The sequence below is a fragment of the Protomyctophum bolini genome (genome assembly GCF_963924005.1).
Source record: "Protomyctophum bolini genome assembly, chromosome: 21".
NCBI classification, from domain to species: domain Eukaryota; kingdom Metazoa; phylum Chordata; class Actinopteri; order Myctophiformes; family Myctophidae; genus Protomyctophum; species Protomyctophum bolini.
In genome coordinates, this window is record NC_137882.1 from 33,606,740 (window position 1) to 33,625,919 (window position 19,180).

Sequence of the window (19,180 nt, forward strand, 5' to 3'; positions counted from 1 at the left end):
GTGAAAAGGGGAACTACAGGCGGGGCACCTGAATTTAGCACAAGGAAACTCCGTGCACATGGGTCTGGGGTTTAAAGGATGTAACCGCGACAGCCCTAGTTGTGAGCATTAAAAGGACACGGGTCGGTCCGTTTTGAATCGAGCAACTTTAAAACTGTCTGAGGTGCACATCAAAACCAGAGTAGACGTGAAGATCAACCCTGAAATATACCCTCTCCCTTCTTTTAATGGTTAAACGTTTTATTTATTTGGCATTGGCAAATTATTTCATTTCATATAATTTATTTTTCTCATTTCAGTTATGGTTTTTCATGATTATATACATTTTACTTTGTACTTATTTTTTTTATATATTCCATATGTGACGGCCCCCTGGGCCTTTAGTCTACTATGTGGGGTTTCTGGTGTATGTGTGGCTGTGCCTTTAACAGTTCCATTGCAGTGTTGGAGGGCGGAGCCAGAGATGATGAGTGGAAGGGGAGACACCTGGCCAGTGTCCTCCCCAAACACTATTTAAGACACCTGCTCTCAAAGCACTACAGATCTGCATTTCTCCACAGGCTGCAGGGGCGGCCGCAGGAGAGCACCCTTGTTCTTTTGTTTGTTAGTTTGGTTATACATTTTGGGCAGCATGTTTCCCTGCCAGTTTCAGTTGGAGACTTCAATTCTTTAATTACTATTTCTATTATCAAGTATCAAATAAAATACTTATTTTTGGATTGTCCTCCGGTGTCGTTTCCCCTTTTTCGTTATGGCCCCAGAGCCAGCCATAACATGGGGGCTCGTCCATAGCTAAAAGTTTGGTAAGCTACAAAACTTTCTTGTTGTTGTAGTTTGGGCTGCTTGTTTAATTAACGAGCTAGCCAAGTTCAGGTTCGCACCTATCCTTTGTGGCAGCAAGGGGGTGGAGCCGTGGGAATAGAGGAGTCTGCAAGTCCAGTGACATCAGCATTGGAGATTCTCTATTCAAGTTAATTTGGGGAACCATCGGAGGTTATATGCTTGTGGTCACGGTGCTTAAGAATGTAAGTAATCTACTTTGTTGTTTGAAGTCTTTTTTTGTTGGGCTGACTCTCTAAGGCAAAGCGCATTTCCCCTTTGGGACTTGTGAGCATTTAGATAGAAACGTAGTGTGGGGAGAAAGGGTTAGAGCTATACGCTCGGGAGCACTTCTTTGGCCTTGGGGCGGTGGCCAGCTTGCTGGAGACTTTTTTCCCTCGCCAACGTTTTATGTGCATAATTACCTGTCCCAACTATCCCCTGAAGACTAGGGTTGAGATTTAGAGAAGTTTTTGGCTAGGCAGTTAGAGGGGAGGCTCAACTTAATTTGACTTGTTTGGCATTCTGTCAATTGAATGCGCTACGTTCTTTTGTTTTCGTTGGCTTTGAGTTGTTTGTTTTGTTTTGTTTGGTTTGCTTTTGCCATGGAGGTTTCATGGCTCCAGTTGGTGAGAGATGGTGCGATGAGTGAGATAAAGAGGGGCGAGTCAGGTGGTGACATTGGCAACAACATCTTGAATAGTCTCCGGTTAGTCCCCAAGTTCAGTGAGAAGGAGGTGGATGTGTTTTTCACATTGTTCGAGCGGGTGGCAGACGCTCGGGGCTGGAGTGATTTGGACCGGACGGTCCTGTTGCAGTGTGTGCTCACTGGGCGTGCGCAGGAGGCGTTTGCCTCGCTGTCGGCACGGGACAGCACCAGATACGCAGTGGTCAAAGCAGCAGTGCTGCGTACTTATGAACTAGTTCCCGAGGCATACAGGCAGCGTTTTCGAAGGTGGCAGAGAGGTGATATGTCCTATCTTCAGTTTGCCCGTGACCTGTCAACGCATTTCGAGCGCTGGTGTGTGGCGTCAGGTGTGGAGGACTACGATGACCTGTCTGCGCTGATTGTGTTAGAGCAGTTTAAAAACTCAGTCCCTGAGCCGGTGGCCTTGTATATCTGTGAACAGAAGGCAAAGACTGCAGCTGACGCTGCAGCGCTTGCAGATGACTACACATTGACGCACAAGGCGAGGGGGGACAACCGGAACTATGTTGGTGGGTCTGGGGGTGGCAGGGATACTGGCCAGGTTGTTGGGGGGGAAAATACTTCCCTGCCAGGACCAGTGGGAGTGGGGAGTCGGAGCGTAGGAGTGGACCGGCTGGTCGTGCTCTACATGACTCGGATGTTTGTCATTTCTGCCATCAGCCAGGACATTGGAAACTACAGTGCCCTGTGCTTAAGTCACGTAATGAGAATGCCTCATCTGGGCCGAGTCCGTCTGCATTTGCAGTGTCACTTTCGAGTGGCATAGATCAACCTAACATGTCAAGTACTTTTTCTCCGTTCGTTTCAAAAGGATATGTGTCGCTGGTTGGTAGCACAGAGAAAGTGCCAGTAACCATTTTGCGGGACACAGGCTCATTTAAGTCATTTATCCTGTCCTCAGTTCTGCCGTTTTCTCAGACGACCAACACTGGGTCGTTCATTCCTGTGTTGGGCATGGAGATGTCAGTTTTCCATGTCCCTGTACACAACTTCATGCTATATTCATCTCTGTTTAAAGGTGAAGTCAGGATGGGAGTGAGAACAGCTCTTTCTATTAATGGGGTGACTGTTGTACTGGGAAATGATGTGGCAGGGGAGCGGGTTTTTGCAGATCAGTCTGTTCAGCTGCTAGAACCTACAGTTGACCTGGAGTGCCAGGAGGAAACTGCATATCTGTCTAACCTTCCTAGGTCCATTTCCCATGCTGAGTTGGTGAGGGAGCAGAAAGCCGATCCCACACTGAAAGACCTGTTCAGTTTGGTTCTCTCCAAACAGGAGGTGAACAATCGCGCACAGGGGTACTTCATTGAAAATGGGGTGCTGCTGCGCAAATGTCTGCCACATGGCAATGGGTTAATTGGAAACTCAATTTTCCAAATTGTCATTCCTTCCAAGTTCCAGGAGTCCGTTTTGCGCATTGCTCACTATGAGTCAGGGCATATGGGGCATAGGCGGCGGGTGCATAAGGCTAGGGAAGGCTTAGCCTTCCCAAAAATTATGCTGGGTATTTTTTTAAATATATATAATATATGTGCGCAGCATTATAGAAGGCTATTGTGTTTGTGTGTGTGTGTTGTCGCTGCCCCCTGGTGATCGCTGATCGGATATAGGCTATACACTATACAGCAACTGGCCTAATCAGCATATGATTGACTAGCCTACTATTGGTATGTCTGTAAACCTCGTCCTTCCAGTCGCTTTGTAGGCAGCAAAGAGTAGCGCGCGCTGGTTTGTTTTGGGAAACAGCAAAACGCAAAATGTCTTTTTCAAGGCAAAGATAAAGTAGCCTAATTCAGAAGAAGAAGCTGTGAGTCGGCTGTCAGAACTCAGTGCCCGCACGGTTCACAGTTCACACCACTGCAGCAACACTGACACGTTCAGCGGAGTGACTGCTGTCTCTGTGCCGTCTAAGAGCCATGAGCCGCGACTCCCGGAGGGGCAGCAACACCGCCGGGTAATCTACACTGACTGACTCGAGACTTGAGAAAAAGACGTCCAAAAGTCGTTGTCTGTGTATAGGCTAATTCATTGGTAAAAGTATGCTAAATAACTCATTTTTAGACCATCTGGGAAATAAATAAATAAATAAATCCGCGGCGGCGAGAGTCCCCCCCCAACGCAATTCTATAGCCTACCCAAAGGTAAAACGCACCCGCCGCCTATGATATGGGGGTGCGCAAAACATATGATGCGGTGTTCAAAAAGTTATTTTGGCCCTGTGTAAAAAGAAGCGTGGCAATGTACATCAAAACCTGTCGACTTGTCATGAAACTGAAAAACAAAATCAGTCCATCAAAGTGGCTGATTGGGTCCCTAATTTGGAGATAGCTCAACCCAAGTCTGTTAAGGGATGCTCTGTGAGAAAAATGTTCAGCCCAAATGAGGACAGTATGTTTCTGGAGCGTGACAGACAAAAATCTGTCAATGTCAAATTTGTGAAACCTTCTGTGTCACAGGTGCACAAGACACAATTGAATTTCACCCTGTTTGCATTTGTAATGCACACAGGAAGGAAAAACATGGCAAAAGTGACTGGCAAATGGAAGTAACTTAATGTGGATGCTTTATTTGGAGCCTCATGGATTAACCCTGTGTTCATAATCTGTTTTGCATTATGTCTTAACCTTCCTCTTAAAGGCTTCAAGGTACCAGTTGCTGAGAGTGGGTGGGTGGGGATAAAGTGTGATGCAGATGTGAGCTGGGGGGGTTAGTTTCAGTGGGGTTGCTTGCTTGTAAAGTAAAGTATGTATACATTTTCTGATTATTTTTTTTTTGTGGCACAAATGTTGGGCCAGGGTTCCCTTTGGGACCCTGTTTTCGAGGGGGGGGATGTGACGGCCCCCTGGGCCTTTAGTCTACTATGTGGGGTTTCTGGTGTATGTGTGGCTGTGCCTTTAACAGTTCCATTGCAGTGTTGGAGGGCGGAGCCAGAGATGATGAGTGGAAGGGGAGACACCTGGCCAGTGTCCTCCCCAAACACTATTTAAGACACCTGCTCTCAAAGCACTACAGATCTGCATTTCTCCACAGGCTGCAGGGGCGGCCGCAGGAGAGCACCCTTGTTCTTTTGTTTGTTAGTTTGGTTATAAGTTTTGGGCAGCATGTTTCCCTGCCAGTTTCAGTTGGAGACTTCAATTCTTTAATTACTATTTCTATTTTCAAGTATCAAATAAAATACTTATTTTTGGATTGTCCTCCGGTGTCGTTTCCCCATTTTCGTTATGGCCCCAGAGCCAGCCATAACACATACCAGAAAAGAAAAGGAAGAAGATAAATCTTATTTATACCTGCCCCTATCATTAAAAAAAAAACATCAAATTGATGCTGCTACCAACCATACATTTTATATCACCATGATTACATCAAATAAAAAATAAAATAACATGTAGAGCTCAACAAGAGAACAAACAAAACAACGCTGAGGGAACAAAATAACACTTATATAATTATCTAACCTTCTAATTCATATTTTATCATTTTTTCCTTTTTAAACACTTTCTTAAATCTAAACACTGTTGTACTGGGAATTCCATAATTGTATACCTGCAACAGACGTTTTAGTGTAGTCCGAGCGAACAGATGTTTGAAATCATATCTTCTTCTGTGGTCCTAATCCTCTGAGCTAAACACAAATTACTTCTGTAACTGTATTGTTAATGATCTGTTTTTCGCTCTGAACATCACTAATGTTCGTAATTCAACCAAATCCATGATTTTCAAAACACCTGATAACATGAAAAGCCTATTGGTGTGTGTTCTGAAATCTTCTTTATACATGATTCTTAACACTCTTGTTTTGTAACATAATCAAAGGAGTCATATTACTCTTGGATGAGTTGCCCCATACTTCCGAACAGTAAATAAAATATGGTAAAACCAGTGTACAATACAACATCCTCAATACATTTGTATCCAAATCATATTTTACTTTGTTCAAAATAAAAATACTTTTGGCCACCTTGGCTTTTCTATATGCTATATGATTTTCCATTATAATTTCTCATCTAATATAATGTAATATAATTACAACGTCCTGTGATACAGTTTGCCTGCCTCAATCAGTAGTTATTTATTTATATAGATTTTAATTGTTCTGTTTCATTACTGTGTTTTTTTTTCTTTTTTCACACAGTTCAGTTGACAGGCAGAGCTGGCACACGTTTGTCATGTCAGTGTGTGGCCAGCAGAGGTCAGTGATGTTCCATGTAGCAGCTCAGAGCTGATGGTTGCTGTTACACGCAGCAGAAATGTTTAGTACAGTGACTCTCAACCTGAGAATATTGCAAGTGGACCCCAACAGCTAATTGGCAACACACCTTTTGTAATGATAATATAACCTTAGTATTATTTAAAATATAAGGCAACGCTCCAAGACATGGCCAAAGCTTGTGCGGGGGTCCCCAGCCAAAAACGTGGAGAACCCATAATCGAAAATTGAAAAAAAAAAAAGTATATATATATGCCAATAAGTAAGGCTGCATGATATATCGATGTACCTTCATCAGAGTGGAGAATATAAGTATAAATCAAGTTGAGCAAAGCCACTCTTCTCTGCCCCTCCTCTCTAACAGACACAGTTAACCATCGCTTGTTGGCGGATGGCAGATTGCCTGCCAGACAGACAATCTGATGAAATGAAGGCAGTTGTATAGAATAGAGTGTAGGCTAGTGAACTGAACGTTTTTCTGTTTATATCAAGTAGCTGTCGATTTGGCTGATGGTCACTTTCTGGCATCCCTAGCACGCACACGCACACACGCGCGCGCGCGCGCGCACACACACACACACAGTGGCCAATTGAGTGGCTGGATGGGAACCCCCCCAAGGTTCCCAGTTCGATCCCGGGCTCCCCCAGAGTAACTTAGTGTCGAAGTGTCCTTGAGCAAGACTGTGAACCCCTGTTTTGCGCCCCGCAATGTGCAGGTTGGTATACCTTTCATGGATTCCCTCCGCCATCGTCGGTGTGTGTAAATGTAATGCAAATCTATGGTTAAAAAGCGCTCTATAAATGCACCGTTTGCTATTTATTTACCGTTTACACAAATGTTCGACACTTTGGTTTATATCCACATGAACAGAAGTACAAGAACGCCTTGTATAGCGGACGGCAGCTCCATGTCCTCAACCCCTTGCTCGTATTGTAAATGAGCTACAGCTGTGCTGTTTGTGAATGAGATAAGAGAGACGCAACGAGTGTGCTATGTGTGTTATGAAACGAGCTTCTAATATCTGAGATATTTAAAGGTATATTTATAGTGATTTCACTTAATTCAAATGTCACTCTTTTTTTTTTTTTGTCGTGATAATCCTCCCTACTACTATAGAGTGTGCTGACCATTTAACACTAGGAAGTCTGAGCAGCCGTTCCGACCGAATTTGAGATTTATTTATTTTTTAATTTTTATCCCACGATTTTGTAGCCCAGTTTTCTTTTCACCCAGTGCCAATTATCTAATGTAATCCTGGGCGCTACACTTCCTCTGCCAAACTGGGGGGGGGGCAGCGGACTGACCTCATGCCTCCTATGCATGAGGAGTCCAAGCTGCTTCTTTTCACCTGACAGAGGGGAATTTCCCCGGCCGGACGTAGCACGTGGAAGGGACACGTTATTCCGACCAGTTCCTTTCCCCTCCATCAGGCGCCCCGGCTGGCCAGGGGGAGGTAGTTTTAGAGACCAGGATTACTGCATGTTTTTGTGAGGGTATCTACCCTAGGGGACACGGGGAGAACATGCAAACTCCACACAGAAAGGCCCTTTCGCCAACCCCCGCCTCGGGTATGGGCACTGATGACGCGGAGGAGGGAACACGCCGCCAGTGCCCAAATTTGAGATTTCAACGTTTATTTTCTTAGCCCATGGAGTCCAGAGAAAGTTCCCCTTGCATGACTTTGTCTAAATATTCGATTGAAATCATCTCTGTTTTTTTTCCCATTTGAAAATATGATTTTAGGCATATATCTCTTACTCTGTCTGACTATAATCGGCCCAATCGACCGACGTCCCCCTTTCTCCCCCACTCGTCTAATGATCTTCACACCTCCGACAGCTGGAGACGGCATTATTGTTCAAGCCTGCACTCCATGTTCAACGAATTAAATCATATACGTTTGGCTGGTTAATTAACTTAACTTAAATTTGATAATAGGAATATGAATACAACGATTATTATCATTGTTATTATTATTATTATTATTATTATTATTGAATGCTCGGTTAGACTCGACCGACATTTACTTTCCATGAAGTGAGAATTCTTGCCGATGCGCGATACAAAATAAAAAGTGTTTGAAATAATTCCAACCAGATAGACCTCCCGAACCTCTAAATGTTTTGTCAGTCAAAAGAACAGTTCTTTCTGCAAGCGACGTGGAACTGATCTGCAAGTCTGCCTGCCCTGCACGCAAGGCTATTTCATTTTTTCCTCCTCCTCCCTCTCTCAACTGCTGCTGCTGTTGCTAGTGTGCAAGGCTTACATCCGGTCTAAAGCCCACCCACTGTATGCGCTGATTTCCATACACAATCCGTATCCTCCCCTCACCGGATGTTGAATTCACAGTGCTAACGGCCGTATTTGAACGACTTATATCTAATCACTATAAACCGATTTCCCGACATTTCCTTTTCACTTGATACCGTTTCATAGAGAGGGCCTACACAACCGATCTATATACCAAATGAAAGCCCAAATGTCGTAGTTTACATAGTATTTTGATTTTTTTTAAATGAGCAAAAAATGAGCGAGTTATGATTTAAAGAAAAGAGGGGTGGAGGGAAAAAAAGAACACACAGACAGCTAGCTAATAGGCGGTTATTTGGCACAATCAATCAAATATATATTAATTACATCGATAACACGTGTAGCCTATAATGTTTCCCCCTCTATATAAAAATGACAATATATAACTCATGCCGTATTTCGTCATGTATGTGAACTAGGCTGCTTGATCAAGGGTACGTGTTGCTTTCGTGAGCAATGGTGTACATTTTGGTAATACGTTGGTCAAAGTAACTCATTTTTAGACCATCTGGGGAAAAGAAATACATCTGCAGAGTCCCCCCCCCCCCCACCAGTGGCGGCCGGTGACATTTGTCCTAGGGAGGGCGCTATAACAAAATCAAGAAAACATGCACTAGGTATCATAGATTAAATATCTACTGAGGGAGCCTGTCTAAAGTTTATTAAATATATCTACTAAGGGAGCCTGTCTAAGGTTTATTAAATACATCAAAATGTAACGAAAGGTTCATATAGGGTTAAAGAAACAAACCTGAGACAGAAGGACCAGTGCCATAAAAAAGTGCAATGGCTCAAAGCCACATGACCTTGCTACAGTGGCTTTAACATTAACAAAAAAATAAACAAAACGTCCTTATAAAAGAACCCTCAAAGCCATGACTCTGCCACCTTATGGCTTAATTTTTACTTTTTGTACATACATTTGTGATGATTACATCAGGTTTGTCTGGACCCAGCTCTTTAATTCTTATTTTTTCTTGCAGTGTCCTTCTCTCAAATGGTGTTTTCTGCAGTGATTTCACAGAGTTTTATTTTTCCTCTTATTTTTCCATTATGCAAGTGAATTAAACTATTATTATATTGACTTTACCTGGCTCCATTCATCTGTCTCATCCCTCGTTTTTCTAGCGTATGTTGTTGTGGCTGTAAACCCTATGTCAAACTGTGCTGTAATGTGTATGCTGCCCCCAAGTGTTTTGTGGTGTGAATAACGTCATGGATCGCACATATTTCGCGACCCAGTGGCTTCCTATAGTTTGTATTGAAGACGTGTGTACCGCAATGCATTACTCTTCAGCGCTGAGAACCAAGGGCTACATATGGACGCGCACCAACACGTGACACACACTAACCAATCAGAAACGTCATACAACGTAAATAACATTTGACATTTCATGGAGGCATAATACTAACGTGGCAGCATATTACAACTTTTAAACACTGCCTTTGGTTAGTGGCTACTTATATTATATAATATTAACGTTTCTGGATTGCTAATTTTAAATAAATTACAGGCTGTAGATTTCGTTTCTCAGTCATTCTTATTCACGTTTTATTCAGGGGGTGGGCATGGTGGTGCGGCGCACCAGCGCCCCCTATGGACGCACCGCCACTGCCCCCCCCACACACACACACACACACACACGCAATTCTAGCCTACCCAAACGTAAAACAAAGTCGGAAAGTGTGTTTATCAGCTCCCAAACTTTTTCGTTTGCATGGCTGGTTTGACCTGACGCTATTCTTTCTTTGGCACAATCAATTAAATATAATTCACTAGGAAAGACCAAACATCAGACATAGGAACCCTTTAAGATGGTTTATTGAAAAAGGGTGGAGTATGGTCATTTGCTGTCACAAATGCCAAGCATGAAGTATAAATGCGGGGTATGGTTGTCTATGGGAGCGTAGCATGCGCAGCATGGGACGCGCGGCATAAACGTTCATGGCATTACATACATGGTGGGCCAGCATGGTCGTCTATGAGAGCTCTGCATGCGAAGCATGGGACGCGTAGCATAAACGGTCATGTCATGGAATACATGGTGGAGCAGCATGGTCGTCTATAGATGCGCCGCATGCGCTGCATGGAGTGTGCATCATAAACGGCCAAGGCTTGGAATACATGGTGGAGCCAGCACGGTCGCCCATGGACGCGTCGCATGCGAAGCACGGGACGCGAGGCATGAACGGCCGGGGCGCGGAATACATAGTGGAGCAGCATGGTCGTTTATGGATGCGCCGCATGCGCGGCATGGAAGCGCATCATAAACGGCCATGGCTTAGAATACATGGTGAAGCCGCGTGGTCGCCTATGGACGCGTCGCATGCGAGGCATGGGACGCGTGGTGTAGACGGCCAGGGCATGAATACACGGTGGGACCAGGGGTTCGAGGGGGCGGACCCAGATACTTTGGCTTAGGGGTCGAGGCGTAGGCCTGAGTGGTATAGTAGAAACCCCAAAAGTATCTTACCGCTTAGATTACGAGACCATGGATCGCTGGGCGTTGTGCAGGTCCTGGGCGTTGGTGCGGATGTAGCCGTGGTAGGCTAGGGATGACCACCGGCCGAGGATTTGGATGACGTGGTCCGGGACCCCCTTGCTTGATGCTGTGGATGCTGCTCCGATTCTGAAGGAGTGGCCGGAGAAGTGCTCTGGGGAGAATCCCGCTTTGGTGAGGACTGAGCGGAGGTGGGAGTGGAACCAGGTTCGGGTGGCGACTGATCCTCTGTTTGTCACGAAGAGGGGATCTAATGGTGTTGCGTGCTGGGCGCGTCTGGAAAGAGTGTAGTTAAGTAGGGGCTCATAGGGGCTGAGGAAGGTATTGAGTTTGTAGAGGAAGATGGGAGTGGTTTTACCGAACTGGTCCGTTTTGCTGTGCTTGATGGTAAAGATGAGGGAGGAAGTGCTGTGGGTGGTTAGGTCGACCAGCCTGGGGTGGAGAGCCGGGTCGAACCTGGAGTTGGAGGAGGTGAACTCGGAGCTTCTCAGGAACCCAAAAAAGGCTAGTAGAAACATGGCCTCGAGCGTGGCGTCGGTGTGGGGGTCTGAGTAGCCGGTGCGGAGGACGTGGATGCAGCTGATTAGGATTTCGGCTGTGAGGGGTTGGCGTTGGGGGGGAAGTTTTGGCTCGATCCTCTGGAAGCCTTTGAGTAGCAGGGTGATCTGGGGATGTTGAATGGATGGATGGGGGGAGCCGGTGATGAGTTTGATGAAGAAAGTTGATGCCGCACAAGTAGACTCGGATGGTTGCTGACCTGGTGGCTGAGGAATGGAGGTGGATGATGTAGGAAGAGAGGGTGATGAGGTCCGATGATGGGAAGTGGACGTGGAAGAGGGTGTGGAAGGACCGGAAGTTCTTCCAGGCTGTCCAGTAGGAGGAGAGGGTGGATGGGGCGATACCTTGCAGGACCATGTGCCGGGATTGGGTGAGGAGGTGGTGAAATGGATGGTTCAGGGGAAGGTCATCTCGAAAAGGGTGGAACCGGGGTTGGTGTTGGGTCGGCTTCTGGCGCCAAGCTCCTGAATTTCTGGAAAGAAAAGCGGGAAAGGGAGTCAGCAATTTAATTTTTATGGCCGGGGATGTGTGCTGCGCGGAGGATGACGTTTTTTGTGACTGTTATCGAGTCTGCGGAGGAGGGCCATGATGGGGAGTGATGAGGATCTGCCTTTGTTGATGATGTGCACGGTGGTGAGGTTATCGGAGTGGATCAAGATTGACCTGCTGGCCCACTCTGACCCCCAGAGGGAAGCCGCCACGACAATGGGGTACAGTTCATAAAGCGCAGGCGAGTGGACGTCGCTGGCTGACTGGGCCAGCAACGCCTGGGGCCACTCGGCGGCGAACCACCGACCACCGAAGTACCCTCCGTAGCCGATGGAAGGTGCTGCGTCGGTGAACAGCTGCAGGTCTTCCGGTGATGTCACGAAATCTTGATAGAAAAATGAGATGCCATTCCAGTGGGTCAGGAGCTGGTGCCACATTTTCAGCTCGGAGAGGCACTCCGGAGAGAAATGGACTTGGTGGTGGAGCGAGGGGACTGAAGATGCCAGTAGGAGGAGGTGGGAGATGAAAGAGCGGCCTTGGGGGATGATGCGGATGGCGTAGTTGAAGTGGCCGAGGAGTGAGAGGAGCTGCTGCTTGGTGCACTGCGGGGCGGCGAGGTGTTCGGAGATGAGGAGTAGGATGCGGTTGAGCTTGTCTGGGGGGAGTGAGGCTTGGAAGGTGACGGAGTTGAGAGTGATGCCGAGGAATTCTCAGTTTTCTCTGCTGCGAGGGGGATTCCAAGGCGGTGGAAGACGGACTTGAGGATGGTGAGGCTTCTTGCTGGTGGTGCTGAGGGGGGGTCGACTGTGAGGAAGTCGTCGAGGAGGTGGACCAGGTATGGGAGTTTGTAGTTGTTGGTGAGTATCCAGCCGAGGAGTTCAGAGAGATTGTCGAATAGTTTTGGACTGCTCTTGCAACCGAATGTCAAGCGGACGGCGAAATAGAAGGAATTGTCCCAGCGGACGCCGAACAGAGGCCAGGAATCTGGGTGAAGTGGCAGAACCTTGAAGGCGGCAGTGATGTCAGCTTTGGACAGCCAGGCGTTGCGGCCGGCGAGACGGATGAGGTTTATGGCGTATTCGACTGTGGCGTATTGGAGGGCAAATTCGTCGCTGGGGATGAGACTGTTGATGCTGGGGATGTGGGTGCCGTGGGGTGATGAAAGGTCGATGATGAGGCGTTTCTTGCCGGAGTACTTGCGTGTAGCTACCCCGATGGGGCTGATGCGGAATGTGGGGAAGGGGGGGGGGAGGGGAAGGGGCCAATCATTAAGCCGTTCTTGACCTCCTTCTGGAGGAGGGAAAGGACGGTCTCCGGATCGGTGGTGGCGGACAGGAGGTTGTCGCAGGTGTGGTTGGAGGAGGGTAGGGTGATGAGTCCGGGGGAGAAACCGTAGTTGAGGCCGTCTAGGAAGAAGCGGATGAAGGTGGGGTTGGGGTGGTTGGTGAGTTGATGAAGGTGGGGTTGGGGTGGTTGGTGAGTTCTTGGGCTAGTTCCGGGATGATGATGGGGGTGCTGAGATGTTTGGACAGTCAACTGTGGGATGGGCGTTTTCGTTGCTTGTCGGTGCAGTTGGGGCGGGAGTGGGAGCCGCCGCAGAAGGTACAGATATGGAGCATGCGGCACGCTGACAGTTCGCAGCCTCCGTCATTGTAGTTGTTACAGATCATTTTGCTGCCGACGAAGACGAGCGGGCGGCCACGCCTGTCTTTCCCTTTGGAGGACGCGGGGAAAACCTTGCTGGAGGTGGTGACGCTCAGGAGGGGGGGGGGATGTAGCTGGATTGGTGCGCGGCGTGGGGGCGGGGTACTGGAGCTCGGAAGGTGCAGTGGGTGGTGGGATGGGTGGGGCAGCTGCAGAGACTGCACGCTTCTGATGTCTTGCCGGCGAAGATCCTGCAGTAGAGCTCTAGCTCGAGGGAGCCCCAGTAGGTTGTGATGTTGAATTGTTGTAGTCTGGAGGCGGCCCTGGCGGAGAACTGGCGGTGATATTCGTAAAATAAGCTTCCCCCGAAACGTGTGCAGAGATCCATGCAGAGATAAAGGTGGTCATCTAATTCTTGGCGGCGGGAAGGGAAGGAGGCGCATATAATATCCCGGAAAATGGAGAAGGCGAGGACGAATTCAGTGGGTGTGAGGACAGAGGAAGTGGATGGGGTGAGGTCACGGAGAGTGATGGAGACTCCTCCGAGGTCTACTGACCGGTGTTGGGCTGTACTAGCGGAGGGGCGTATGAGGGATGAGAGGTCAATGTCCATACCTTGGAGAATCTGCGACCGGAGGTGTGATGGGACCTGGGAGTGTACTGTCCATCCATCCTGCATGTGAATGAATGACCTGTATCTGTAGCCTATGCCTCTAAGTTAAAGCTGCAGTCGTGGAATTATTTCAATGCACTAGACCAGCCCAATTCGTCTGACACGCTTCTTTACAGTGACATGTATAGTCGGTCTAGATAAAACGAAAAAAAACAGTAGCTAAATGGATAGAATTATATAATGTCAAATTATATCATTAAAATATAAAATGTTTAAATTTTTTCTGTTGTCGTTGACAACACACAAACAAGCGTTGGTTAACCAACGCTTGCCTCTGGAGCTGAGAGAATGCAGTGTAAGACAGAAGATAAAGGCTATGAAGGTGTGTGGAGCTTTCAACAACTCTGGTTAAAAGGCTGATAGGCCCCAGCGAGAATTGAACTCGCAACCCCTGGTTTACAAGACCAGTGCTCTAACCACTGAGCTATGAGGCCCTGTATGTCACATCAGGTGTTTATCTACTGTTATCAATGCTTACAGCAGACCATATTGTACCTGGTGTCAGTCAATTGAAGGGAGGGACCACACTCAAAGTCAGATACCAGCCCAGTGAACCATTGTTCCATGCATTTCTGTCACCGTGTCACAAATTTACCCAGGAAGATGATTCATTCATTTTGTGCCGCATCATGTGTCACATTTGAAGTCGGTGTCGCGAACGGTTCTCGAGTTGCGTGGATTGGAGACGTACACACAGAGACTTGGTGCATTTACAGATAGAACAGTTTTATCCAATCCAGTAGACAGCGGTTTTCTTAACAGGTTTACTGTCACCTGCTGGACGCAAATCCAACCACACACTTTTATTTTAGAATTATCACATTCACAATCGGAATGGTGTTGGACGAGCCTGAGCTTCAGTGGGGATTTTGTCATCATAATAATAATAATATCTGGGATTTATATAGCGCTTTTCTTGATACTCAAAGATGTTTTACATGTGTTGGGGCCAGGGGGGGGGGAACAAGATAAATAGAGAAAATGACCACTTTATTAGAAGAAAATACGAGGTTTCCACTGGACACACACATGGTCTGATTAACCCATTCTGACCTGAGATCAGATTCTAAAAATGTCAGTCGTTCTTTGATTTTTCAAAAATAGCAGACCTACAAGCTCATAGCTCAAGCTATGAGCTTGTAGATCTGCTATTTTTCAATAGCTAAAGCATAGCATAATGCTAACACCAAAATGGGTTCCCGTTCAGAATGGGTTAAAACGATATATGTTTGTCGGCTAATTCAAGCTGTCTTCATCGTCCTTCATCGTCACCGTTTTGCTGGTGACAAATGGGTATATGTCATGCAGTGCGCCAGATGGCACGACTCCATAATTTTTTGACGAAGAACCCACAGCAAAAATAAATTTGCAGAGCACTTTTGTGTGTAGGTCGCACTTTAAAATGAACACCATCTTGAGCGGTGCAGGTATAGAGGGGTTATATTATGTTTTATTACTGTATATCTGAATTCAATGCATTTCTAATACTTTTTTGAAATACTACATGATTCAACACATGCATTCGTGGAATCATAACCTTCTCATCTTTAATTTAAAGGTATATTCAGTGATTTCACTCAAAAAACCGTAGGTTTCGTTTTTTGGCTGGTACCCAAAGCCTTTCGTCCAATCAGGATAGAGAGTCAAAAACCCCCAGGGGTTAACTGGGGACAGGGAAGAACTCCTTATATGGTCAGCACACTATATAGTAGAGAGGATTATCACAACAAAACAAAAAAGTGATATTTGAATTAAGTGAAATCGCTGAATATACCTTTAAGCCCAGCTACAGGCTTTGCCTGTGGATGTTGTAAATGTTGTAAAGCAGTGGTTCTCACCGTGGGGTCTGAGGACCTCCAGGGGTTCTTGAGGGGGTTCCAAGGCAAAATTTGGAATAGTTTAATTTGAATAGTATTTCATCGACTATTCGTTAGCCCAATGAGACAATGTAAAATAATGATTATTGAGATCATAGGTTTCACGCTAAACTCTCACCAACTACAGTACAGATAGACAGTTGCAGAATTCTGTATTAAATCTCTCATGGAAGGGTCCCTTGCACAAATGCGTTTCAAATGGGGTTGCACCCTCTAGTGGTAAAGATGTGGATTTATTTTGTATATATATATTATATATATATATATTTCTTTCTTTCACTTTCACCCCAAAATATCTTTAATATTCACATTTTTCAGAAATACCACTGTTCTAAAAGAAACAAAGAAAGAGCAGACCCACAAATATTATTTATGATAACAGTTTATTTTCTGTTTACTTAAGAGCTGGAGCCACAGAGACCCCTAACCAAACCAATGCCCTGCCGCATGCCCCAGCGCATGCCCCAGCGCTCCACCAACCTCTCCCTGGAATAAAGACACAGAAATGTTGCAGTCATTCACATGTCACCAGGCTTTCCACCTCAGAGGAAAGCGTGTGTGTGTGTGTGTGTGTGTGTGTGTGTGTGTGTGTGTGTGTGTGTGTGTGTGTGTGTGTGTGTGTGTGTGTGTGTGTGTGTGTATATATAGCTATAAACACAACACCAGATATATAGATAGATAGCTATAAACACAACATGAGATCACAACACTGGTATCTGTATTCGGTATCGGATAACACAGAAATTGAGGTATCGGGATCGGATCGTAAGCGATCGGGACATCCATAATATAATATGGAAGTAATGGAAAAATGACTGCATTATAAGTTAATATAGGTAATTATTTAGACAGCACTTTCTTATCAATGTGCTTGCTTTATTGTTCGTGTATATGCCATCAAATGTAGCTTATGATCATTTGTAAGCGTTATGACCCCTCTCATTATAATACATTGCATGCCGGTGTCAACATAGAACAGATTTACAAGCTAACAATGCATAACAATGTGAAGGTTATGTGCATTTATTACACGGCTTGGTTGAATGCTTGGTTCTGATTGGTCAATTGCTGAATTCAGCAGTGTGTTATTTCATCCCTTATGGAATACTTTTATTATTTATTAAGTAGCCATGTATTAATAAGTGGGATACCTTACCCATCCCCTCTTCTCAACAGATCCATCTCCTCCCTTTGTCTCAACAGATCCATCTCCTCCCTCTGTCTCAACAGATTCACCTCCTCCGATCGTCTCAACTGATTCACCTCCTCCCAGTCCCCTCGTCTCAACAGATTCCCTGGTTTGGTCTTCTGGTCCTTCTGGCTCTGTGGCTATAGTCTAGAAAAGTGAATAATGAAATATCAAGTTAAAATCCAGGAGGGCAACAGTAGATGGTGCTGTTTCTCTCTCCTAACAGTTGTGGGTACATATAATGTAGCGTACAGTGATTCCCAAAGTGTGGTCCGGGGACCCCCAGGGATCCTTGAGGGAGTTCCAGGGGGTACACAGCTTGGAACCAAATGGACCCTTATGGGTCTGTAACTCTGAGAGTGTACAAAATGTGTAAAGAAATGTGTACACTCTCAGAGTTAAATTAACATTGATTTTACAATATAAATTGGGTGTCAGAGAGATAGCTAAATGCCATTAAATGGGTAAAGAAGCCAAACTAAACTAAGCGTTACACTTTGACTTGCTCCACATGTATCTGTATACATAAGATACAACCATAAAGAAGAACCTTTTAGTCCTCTCAGGTTGGACAACATTGGATTATTTTATTACTAATTAATAAATAATAGTAGTAGTTCTCTCAGGACAACATTGGATTATTTTGTTTCTCAACTGATTCTGACATTAGCTCTACTAGCCAGGATAAAATATTCTCACTGCTAATACTCTAAATGTTGCCTTAATCCAAGACTGCCCTATTGATAACCTATAAGGCATAACTTTCATTCATATTCGGCCATAGCCAACCAAATGTGCTGACCTCATCACATTTATGGACGTTTTTAGCCCAAGGAGTGTTTTTTTGTGCAAAACTAATGCTTGGAATGGATTAATCATGAAAACCCCCTAGTGGTGTCATAATGTCATAATGACATAGAAAATATTTCCTTATAATAGGTTATTAATAGGGCCATCTTGGATTAAGGTATTAGCAGTGAGCAGATTAGCGTAATGTTTTATCCTGGTTAGTAGACCTAATGTCCTGTCAGAATCATTTTGTCCAACCTCTGCCATTTAATTACCTGACAATTTGACCTTGAACAAGAGCAGCACTTACCTTGCAGAGCACAGTGGTCAGAGCCAGACATAGAAGCAGAAGGGTGATAGACCTGGTCTTCTCCATGGTGGACAATTAGCTGGACGAGTCCTCCGAGTGTTGATGATGTGTCAGGGATGATGTCCTCCTCAGTGACTGAAGTCAAGGTTCTGGAAGAGCTTCTGGAAACACAGCTCCTCGTGATCTCTCTTATACAGGGTTTCATCAGACAAGGCACGCGCTATCGCACATTTGCATGCACGTGAAGAGAGCTGGGGGAGAGTTTTATCGCAAACAAAGATGCATGTCCAGCTTTGCCTATATGAACACGTTTACTGGCTACTATATACAACTCTATTTGCTCCCTCTCCTGTTTTTCATGGAAATTCAACAGAAACACCTTTGGTCTTTGTTCTGGTCTTCAGTCCCTTTGTCTGACTGCACACTTTCATTACATGCAGTCCTGTGTCTCTATTAAGAACCCCTTTTGGTGTTTTAAGCATTATGTTATACTTTAGCTATTGGAAAATAGCAGATCTACAAGAGCTATTTTTGAAAAATATGTAAAAATGTAGTACAAATCTTTGAATATATATTCTTTCAGAGCGAACGTTTTCAACTCAAATGTTTGCTTCTGGGGGGGGGGGGTCCCTGGGGTCCCTGGAACTACATATTTTCAGATGGGGGTCCGCAGCCAATACATATAATCCTGGGGGTCCTTGACATGAAAATGTTTGAGAACGACTGACAGAAACATGAGGTTTTTCAGAAAACTAGAAGCCATTTTTTTTAGAATCGTCCTCAGGTCTAAATGGGTATTAAACCATATGTTTTACACTGTATTAGTCTGTAATGTTAATTGGTAGGCTACATTTATTTTGTATTTACATCTTTGAGGGGCCCTAGCCCCTCCTATATACAGCTTTAATGTTTGTTTTTCAACGATGCTTGTTTCAGGAAACGCCTCATAGACGATAAAGAGAAATGTAATGTTTGTGTTGAATACAACAGACTAAAACAAACATTAGCACCCGTTGTGAAAAATGATAAGAGCGCCCCTCACTTCACACAGGTGTGATTTTTACTTTATATCTCACTCTACTGTGTTGTTTGTATTGTAATGGT

At 45.3% G+C, this 19,180-nt stretch overlaps 1 long non-coding RNA gene across 1 annotated transcript; it reads right to left on the minus strand.

Annotated features, from left to right (window-relative positions):
• Positions 1-16,152: 16,152 nt before the first annotated feature.
• Positions 16,153-18,217, minus strand: LOC308336632. The gene is made up of 3 exons (XR_013966170.1): positions 18,077-18,217; positions 16,945-17,124; positions 16,153-16,274 (listed from the first exon to the last, which is right to left on the minus strand). It is a non-coding gene; the product is annotated as an uncharacterized lncRNA (long non-coding RNA).
• Between the last annotated feature and the right edge of the window lie 963 nt (positions 18,218-19,180).